This window comes from Nicotiana attenuata, unplaced genomic scaffold (genome assembly GCF_001879085.1).
Source record: "Nicotiana attenuata strain UT unplaced genomic scaffold, NIATTr2, whole genome shotgun sequence".
In the NCBI taxonomy this organism is placed as follows: Eukaryota; Viridiplantae; Streptophyta; class Magnoliopsida; order Solanales; family Solanaceae; genus Nicotiana; species Nicotiana attenuata.
The window spans coordinates 90,210-100,758 of NW_017672796.1; positions in this window are offsets into that span (position 1 = coordinate 90,210).

A 10,549-nucleotide genomic window follows, 5' to 3' on the forward strand; every position below is an offset into this window, starting at 1 on the left:
TATATATATATATATATATATATATATATATATATATATATATATATATATATATATATATATATATATATATATATATATATATATATATATATATAAAGATCCATAAGCTGCGCATGCTGCCTAAATTATAGATATAATGTGGAGAAACTTTCAGAAACCACTATGTTTTAGTGGTTATTAGCTAGTTGTAGCTATCATTTACTATATTACTTCCTATAGCTATGTTTTCAGATTTTTTAGGGTGTATTCGATGTATTTAAGCTACTGTATTCATGAATACAGTAGCATTTCTAGGCGTGAAACAGGGGATTACAGCTAGATAGATTTTTGTATTCGGGTGTATTCGACTGTATTCATGGCGTGAAACATGGGATTATAGTTGGACAGATTATTCTATTCGACTGTATTCACGACGTGAAACAGGGGATTACACTATTTTTAAACGGAAAGTGAATCAGTTAACATAATAGACTCCTAATATAACTCAACAAACTCAATTATAACACACAAATTTTGTATTTTCAGTTATAAAAAAGATTCTCAACTGAAAAACACCCCAAAAAAGTAGCAATCTTCAGAGAAATTATATAATACATCTAAATACATAAATTTTATTAATTAAAAAAAACATATGAATACATTCATGGAATATAGCGAGATAGTGAATACAATGAAATACATAGAATACATTGAAATACAATGAAAAAAAAGACAATAATGAATACAATGAAATATATAGAATATAGCGAGATACAATGAAATAAAATGAAAAAAAAAGACAAAGAATACAATAAAATACAGCGAGATACATTGAAATACATTGAAATATATTAACAGAAAATTGACTTTGTTGGGCCTGAGGATAAACCAGAGGACAAAGGCTACGACACCAACGATGACCAAAAGAGTGCAGAGTATCTGGCAGATGCAAGTGCAAATGCAGTTGAAGAGCCCGCAGCAGCAGCTAAATGGGTTGCAGCAGCAACCGTCGTCGTGGCCTGGGCGGTGGTAGGTTGTGGACGGCGGAATTGATGGGCCGTAATATGCTCCGTTCAGATAGGATCCGGTGTGAAATCAAGAAACGCAAAAAAGCAGTAGAGTTGTTGGATTCGCTACAGCACGATGAACATTCATTCAACAAGCATTCAAGTGACAAAAATCCCAGAAAACTTAAAAGGGTTTAGTGAAAATAATCTAAAACAATCAAAATTGGAAGCAGATCTTAAATAAAAGGAAGAAGAAGAAACACACTGGAGTTGGCCATGGAGATTTCGTTGCCTTCATTAGGGTCAAGCCAGAGATGCAGCGTATTTTATGAGAGAGAGGGCAGCGTATTTTATGGCTTAAGGGTCTGAGGTGACCATAAATAGGTATTTGGCTATAAAAATCAAAAGGTAGTTATAGAATATAATTTTTCAAAATGGTAGTATTTATTTAGAATAAATAAGGTATCAACATTTGCTATAGGAGGTAACTAATCCTGTAGTGTGGGTGTGTTTGGTATGAAAAAACCCATTATATATTCCACAAAACAAGTCATGTTCTTCATGACAACCAAACATAAAAAAAAGATACTCCCTCCGTTCCAGTTAATGTGAACGTATTTTTTTTTTGGTCCGTTCCAAAAAGAATAACCCATTTCTAAATCTGGAAACAATTTAGCTTGAATTCTCAATTCTACCCTTAGTGAGAAGCTTTTATAACCACACAAATACTGTGGAACCCCTTTTTGATTTGTTTAGGAACAAGCAAAAGTCTTCATTATTTCTTAAGTTCCGTGCCCAGTCAAACAGGTTCACATAAATTGGAACGGAGGGAGTATATTTATCTTGAAAAATCTTTTTCAATAAAAAGGGAAAACAACTTTCTTCACTTATATTTTTCTCTATTAAATTCTTCTAGAAAATATTTTTCGCAAACTATTTTCCTTCATACCCAATATTTTCCACAAAACAAGTCATTTTTGTATGGCAACCAAACACCAAAAAATAATTTTCTTTAAAATTCTTTTTCGTTAAAAAGAAGAAAAAAACAGCTTTCTTCGCGTATATTTTTGTCCTATATTTGAATAGTGAAAGATACAAAGTTACTTCTAGAACATTTTTTTTTCAAAAAAACATTTTCCGGAGTACCAAACACACCCAGTTTACATTTCCTCCTATACGTGCTGGATATTACCTAGAAGACTGCCTCAAGCTCACATATATACACGATAGGCGATATATACATCCTTGTAGACTCAAAAACTTGGGCGAGGGGAGGGCGTAAATACTCACATTAATAGGTTATAGGAACGAGTTGTCGTCCGTTTATACGATCTTGGATAATTCTCATCAAATTTCTTTTTGGTAATTAATTTTTATTATCATTAACTTGCCTTGGAATTGAGGTAGGCCCAAAGATTCACTTCGGAAAATGGTTTTCCAATTCCAATTGAATGGATATTCTAAAGGTACGGTTGCGCACTGCAGCATTAACGAAGCACTGAATGATAATCTTCTGGTTGAGTTAATTAAGAGGCTATCTTATGAGGTACTCTCTAAGGTCCACTTTAAATGATTTTTTAGTTTTTTGACATATATTAAGGAATTCACCTTTTAGCATTAATTAACGATGTAATTGATTATATTAACCTTAATTTGTTCATCGAAAATACAACAAATACTCCAAGGCAACTTTGGAGAAAAAAAGTTAATTCTTTCTTGATATTTAATTGAAAAAATCAGATATTGTGGACCAAAAAATCAGGAGTATATGGTTGGAGAATCCATAAAATTATTATGTACTACGTACTTATATCTTGTTTTCAGTTAGTTGCTTGCTTGGTTCAAGTATGAACAGTACTTTGTGAAAGAAAAAAAAAAGGATGGATAAATTTTGCAGTGTTTATTCAAGGATTCCACTAATCCCCTTAAAAAAAATTATAAAAAAAAAAAAAAAAAGGAAAGTAAGAAGGAGGAATTTGAGGAAAAGAAAAAGAGTATGTGATCAGCTTCATCAGATTCTGTCAAGAGGTGCATGCATGTACCTACGATGTACCTGACCTTAATTTGGATTTATTTTTTAACTTTTGGAATTAGTCCAGCAAATGGGGAGGAGGTGCCTTAAGTCAGGGAAACTCCCTCCTTATTATATTCATTCTGTCAGTTACTATATGCTATAACTCTGTATGTTGATAAAGAACGACAAGTTTGGGATATATATATGAACAAAAAATATTGTTTTTCAAGTTCGATACTCATATACTTTGAGACCCGATTAATTTAGATTTGCATCAAAAAATCCCACTTTAGATGTAAAGCATCCTAATAGTGGGGGAGTCAGAATTTTTATCAAGGGGGTCAAAATATAAAGAAATAAACTCACAAAGAAGTCAAGGAGTGTCAATACATAGTATATATACATATTTTATAAAAAAAAATGACCTACATATACAGTGTAATTTTCCAACAAAGAGGTATCGGTTGACACTCCTTAAGTGCATGTGGCTCCGCCGCTGCTCCCTAACTAGACAACTCTATATATGTCTAAAAGGGCAACCCGGTGCACTAAGCTTCCGCTATGTTGAGGGTTCAGAGAAAGGCGGGGATCACAGGGTCTATTGTACGCAATGTTACCCTGCATTTCTGCAAGAGGCTGTTTCTACGGCTTGAACCCGTAACTCTTAATCATATGGCAACAATTTTACCAGTTACCTTAAGGCTCTCCTTCTAAATACGTCAATGAAAACAAAAAGTGAACACAAACTTTAATTACATACTTCAGAATCTATTCTTTAACTTAGAATCCATGACATTTGAGTAACATTTTTGCCATTGGTTATTGCATCTAATTTCTAGCATAAATAAGATGTAGGTGTTTTAATAAAATTGTTTTGTCAAAACAAACTGTGCATATTTAGAAACTGTATTCCGTAAAACAAATTTTCATATAATTTAAAAGTCAAAAATTGTTTGGATGTAATGTATAGTCCGGTAGTTTCTGGGATGGATGGAGTATATATTCAGTTTTAGACAAAATATACTTACTCCGTTCACTTTTATTTGACACATTTTGACTTTTCACGCCCTTAAGAAATAATAAATAAAGTACATAATTTACCATGATACCCATATTAATTGATGCATATTTTATTGGATTTGAGAAACTGATTCGAAATGAGTAAAATACGATGGGTATAACAGGAAAAAAAATTTGTCTTCTCTTGATATGCGTAAAATGACAAGTAAAAGTGAAAATCTATTTTTAATATGCATGCCAAGTAATAGTGAACGGAGGGAATAACATCAAACCATTCTGGAATTGGTCCAAAATTCTATTGTGGGAAACTATCGAAATTTGGAGTACAAGTCTCACTTAGTGAAAATATTTGTGATGACCCAATAGGTCATCTAGAGTTTTAAATCTTAATTCCGTATTTTGAAACCTCCAATACCTCATTTTAGCCTTACTCGATTTGCGTGCGCAGTCTGGGTGTTTTTTCGGAAGGCTTTTATGTTAAAATTGATAAAATATAAAATTTTCCCTTAAAATCCATTTGAGTTGACTCTGGTCAACGTTTTGAGCAAACGGACTCAGATTCGTATTTTGACGGTCATTTGTGGGTCCGTATCATGATTTGGGACTTGGGCGTATGCCCGTAATCGAATTTGGAGGTGCCTAGCTCGAGTTTTCGTATTTTGCTGGGAAAAAAATCGAAGTTTGAAAGCTTAATGAATCTAAATGTTTGACTTTGTTGATATCGGGTCCGTATTTTGGTTTCGGAACCTGGTATTGGTCCGCTACTATATTTATGACTTGTCTGTCAAATTTGGTGAGAAACGGAGTTAGTTTGACGTGATTCGGACGTCCGGTTGTTAAAATAGCAATTATAAAGTTTTCTTGAAAATTTCATTTGATTTAGTGTCTGATTCGTAGTTGTAGGTGTTATTTTGGCGATTTGATCGCCCGAGCAAGTTCGTATGATTTTTTGGACTTGTGTGCATGTTTAGTTTGGAGCCCCGAGGGCTCGGGTGCGTTTCGGATAGGCAACAGAGTGGTTTGGAATTAGAAAACTCAGTTGGTGTTCTTCGGTTTTTTGTGCAGGCCTCGAACCTCGCAATTGCGAGGTTTGGCCTCGCATTTGCGATATGACAGCATACCTATCAGGTTTGCATTTATGACCTGGTTCTTCGTAATTGCGAAGTGGGGCTGGGGGTTCAGTGATTGCATTTGCGATCAAATGGTCGCATTTGCGAGATGGCCAATGTTCGCAATTGCGAACAAATCATCGCAATTGCGATGATAGCAGAAATGTTGGGACTTCGCATCTGCGAAGTGTTTTTCGCATTTATGGGGTTCGCAATTGCGAACCCCAGGCCGAAATTGGGACATCTGCAACTGGTCAAAATATGAGTTAGACGGGATTTTCTCTCATTCTTCAAATTTCAAACCTAGAAAACCCTAGAGGCGATTTTTCCAAGAGCCCTTTTTCCCTCATTTATTGGTAAGTGATTCTAACTTATTTTCTTTCAATCTTCCATTACATTTGTTAAGCTAGAAACCCGTGATTTAGCCGTAGTATTGCACTCTAATTACTGTATTTTACGTGTGTTTCAGCTTAAATGATAGTGAATTACACTTAGTACGTGTTGTATTCCCTGCAGGAAGTGATTCCGAGTTCAAAAGTTAATTTGGAGCTAAATCGACCAACTTGGAGCTTTGAAGTCTGAGTAAAAGCCCAGTAAATTAAGCCGGGATCATATTCGGATGTCGTGTACCAAGTCTGGATGTCAAAAGAGGATGAAGCAATTTCACTCTGAGAAATTCACACTGCCGCGCTGCATGGGCGCCGCAGGGCGCGACGCGGCAGTGTAATAATTAGCCTGACAAGAGAAGTGCATGCCCGCTAATAAACTCCACAAGCGCGCCGCGGGGTGCGGCGCGCCTGTACAAAATTTTACAGAGCCAGAGTCCTATTTCGCGTAGGAAAAGGTGTGTCGTCTGGGCCCGACCCTACTTGGTATAAATACATGTAAAAATGCTATTTTGAGGACTTTCTGACACATCTTAGACCTAGGGGGGCTATTTTGGAAAGGAGAAGACGTTTGGAACAATTTTCGGAGGAGAGAATCATCGAGTTTTCATTCCTTCATCTTTTCTTTGTAATTTGTTTATGCAAAATACTTGGAAAATTGTTACTACGAATATGAGTAGCTAAATTTCTAATCTACGATTTGATGGAACCTATTGGAGGATGATTTTCTACTACGTTTAATATAGATTTGCCTTTGGTTTTTCTTTACTTATTCAACTACGTTTATATAATGGTTGATTGAAAATCTCTCAATCGACTGTGCCTATTTAGTGTGTATTGCTTGGAAAAGAATACATATTTAGATAGTTGTTGAATAACATCACTCGTAACGTATGTGAGGAATCAATACATAGGGTTTAATGGAGGGATTAGGAATAACAAAATCTTGGTGCGATCCTAGTGAGCGGTGAATTAGAGTCAACTAGCGTAGTTCGGAAGAATACGTCTAGTAAATTGTGGTAGTTACTCGGAAGAGAATTACGACACTCAAAATACTCACGATCGGTAGAGAATACTTAGGTAAATTTATAGGAAGCGTAGCGGGAAGATTCCGATAATAGGGGAAATCATAACCTTAGACTGTTCCAAATCTTGTCCACACCCTTTCTCTCTGTTAGCTATAAATTACTGCATTTTAATTAATTTGCTCTTAGTAGGTAAACATTCAAATCGCTATTTAATATTTCTGTAGGTTGATGACTTGAATTCATGTGAGTCTAGTGGTTGTAATTAGTAGGTTAATTTTTTGTGAGATTCGACTCCAGACTTGTAAACCGTATTATATTAGCAATGACCGCTAGACCTCTTAGGAGGCACAGTTGGGCGTGATCAACATTTCATAATATTTCAACCCAAATCTAGTATTTTCATGGTAGAAATTGGAGGTTTGGATAGAATTAGGAATTTTTGTAAAATTGGGGTTTAGACCTCAAATTGAGGTAGGATTTCAAAACAAATTACATAACTGGGCTCGGGGGTGAATGGGTAATCGAGTTTTGGTCTGTATTTTGGGTCTGGACCAAGCGTGCCCCGGAGTTGACTTTTGTTGACTTTTTCAATAATGACCTAAATTGAATCTTTTACGATCGTGGGTAGTTCCTAAGGCTTATTTTGAATCGTTTGGTTGGTAATTTGCTAGATTTTGTTGGTTTGGAGGCTTGTTTGAAAGGCAAAGTCGTGGTTGAGCTTTGAGTTGATCTTTGGAGCGAGGTAAGTGTCGTGGTTAACCTTGACTTAAGGGATTAGGACTTGTTTGCCTATTTGCTACTTGTTTAAATGTTGGGTACAACGTATATGTGAGGTGACGAGTACTTATGCGTTGTTGTTGGGCTAAAGCATGCGGGTGGGACTTGTTTCTTGTAATTTAGTGCTTTCTTTCATCATGATATCCATCTTAGACTAGTTAATTATTAAACTGATCGTTCTTTCCGCGTTTATGGACTATCTGTTTGAGTATTGTTTCTGAAGTTGAGGTTGGTATTGTAGAACCATTTTTGACGTAAGATTTGTTCTTGTTCATTCTATCTCCCTGTTGTTATATCTTCATTGTTATATGGTAAGGGAGAGTGTTAATGCGCGAAGGGTGATGCCGTGCCGTATTTGAGTGTTAATGCACGAAGGGTGATGCCATGTCATATTGTGAGAGTTAATGCACGAAAGGTGATGCCGTGCCACATTTTGAGAGTGAATGCACCGTGCCGTATCTATTGGTTTATGATGAACGTGAGAGTAAAAGCACGAAGGGTGATGTCGTGCCGTTATTATTGTTTCATAGTGAGGTTGAGAGTAAAAGCACAAAGGGTGATGCCGTGCAGTTTTATTCATTGTGTTCATTCGTTTTACTGGTTAAAGGCATATTGACTATATTATGGTTATCATTTCCTGTTGTAATTATCGTATCTTGTACCCTTTCGCATGTCTCTTCCCAATAGTACATGTTTAGCCTTAAATTGTTGTTATGTTGTACATATATTATTATCTGCACATGTTTATTTACGTGGGTGTCTTGTCATAGCATCGTCACTACCTCGTCGAGGTTAGGCTCGACACTTACGAAGTACATTGGATCGGTTGTAATCATACTACACTATGCACTTCTTGGGCAGATTTTGGTACTGGTCCCAACTGTCTATGAGGCGTTTCAGCTTGGAACTACTTTTGGAGACTCGAGGTAGATCTGCTAGCGTCCGCAAACCTTGAAGTCTCCTTCCACTTTCCCCTTATTTACTATTCTTATCATTCGAGACAGTTGAACTTATTTCAAACTCTGTATGTTGAAACTCTAGAAGCTCGTGAATTGTAACTCCAGATCCGTGTTGTACTAGATATTAATGGTTTTACGTTATTCCGCACTCAATTTTAGTTTCAAATTGGCTTAATTGATTGTACTTATTGAAATTGATTAAAATTGGCTTAAAAATCCTCTAACATTGGCTTGCCAAGCAAGTGAAATTTTAGGCTTCGTCATGGTCCCGAAGGTGGAAATTCCAGGTCGTGACAATATTTTAATTTTGTTTAGAAGGATTGAAATCCTCGCTTCATATAATTTCATTAACTTAGCTTTCCGTTTTTTTAATTAAAAGAAAATTCTAACTCAGAAGAAAACCTTTTATTTATTTTTCATTAATCTAATGGGAAACGGAACTGACAGGGTTCCCCATCATTTAATTTTTTTTAAAAGAATTTTAATACAAGTGTCTCTAACAGTCACCGACCATTACAAGAAAAATCCAGTTCTCATCCTCGTGGGTTTCTTTTCATATTTTTTATAAACAAAAGTGGATCTGTAACAGTTCCGTACTATCTTCTTGTTAGAACCTTTTATTTATGTCGATTGAAGTGTCTCAAATCTCAATGAATTTGATATTGGAAGTTGGACCAGATTCATTGTATCCCTGACTTTAAGTAAAAGAAGATTGAATAAATTCTATTTTAGATAGTCTGTACCATTTTCTTTTTGCCAGATTACTTAAATAGAGTAGTTTTGAGATCAATTCTTTTTCTTCTAGAGTTCAAGATAGAAGAGTACTAATCTCTTGTGATCTCTTGTTTACTAGATTGTTCATGTTGAAACTTAAATCTAACGTAAATGGTCACACACAGTTTCAGACTTATAGTTAAAGAAAATTCAATAATAATAATAATAGTGATAATAATAAGAAATGAACTTTGGACATAAGTCAATCCTAAAGTTAGCTCATAATGTGAGAATTGCCGTAAACCATATAAGAAGATAATTCCTCACAGATTCATAACTTAACATTTAGAGTGTGGGCAACACAGTATGAAGCCAAACACGGATAAAACTAAGAAAAGGAATGTGTCTTGATATGAATTCATGACATTAGATGGATATTGAGACTAATTCGACCCAAAGCCCTTGTGAACTAAGGTTTGCCTACAGCCATTTTAGAAGATAATTCCTCGCAGATTCATAACTTGACATCTAAAGTGTAGACAACACAACATGGAGGCCAAACACCGATAAAATCAACAAAAAAAAAGGAATGAATTTTCATATAAATTCGTAATATTAAATGGATTTTGAGCCTAATTCAACCTAAAAACGCTCATGAACTGAGGATTGCCTACGGCTAGACAACAGCTTATTCCTCCATCAATGTAGGACATTTAATTAAGAGATAATAAAAAGACTCAACTTTTTGAATTTAAATGAAGAATATTGATGTTGTGAACTTTTGAGGCACTACACGTTTATTCCCCACGTTCATAGTACTTGTATAGCACCCACCTATCCAGTATCCAATGACAAAAAATGTAAGTCTTAATACTTTTGACTATAAAATCCCCCTATTATCAATAATCAAGATTTTTTTTAGCTAGTTAGCAATTGTAAAAAATATCTATGGGATAGACTGATAGTGGCAGCAAAGTAGGTATAAACTAGTTGGGATATCAAAAACCAAAAACTTATTCCATTTATGTCATGTAAAAATATGAACTTTTATCCAACAAAATGCGACTAATTATAAGTAGATGTTGGTCCCATTTGTGGGTACCATAAATGGTATTTTAACCAATGTGGAAAAAAGAAATACAAAGAGAAGACCTAATTGGGTAAACCAATTCATATATTGGAAATCATATCTCGGGTAACTTAAAAAAATTTGTTAGGATTGAAATGGGAGAAAAAGAAAAATTGACTATCATATTTACTCTGTTGGATTCTGTTCATCAAATTTAGCACCCATTTCTTTGGGGTAAGCCCTCTCCATTAGCAAAACTACAAAATTGTTATTATGTATTTAATATAGGCATATTCTAATCTAATATGAATAGAAGTACAAAGTCACATGCAAAAGGGATATAACGGTATGAGAAATAGGCTACTCTGATCCCTACTAAGTCCAATCTTAGAGGAGAAGTAAAACACATTATCTTCAAGAGATAAAGTAATACTAGACGATTGGCCAAGCTTCTTTTGGGGCTAAAGTATGTTTTTGGACCAAA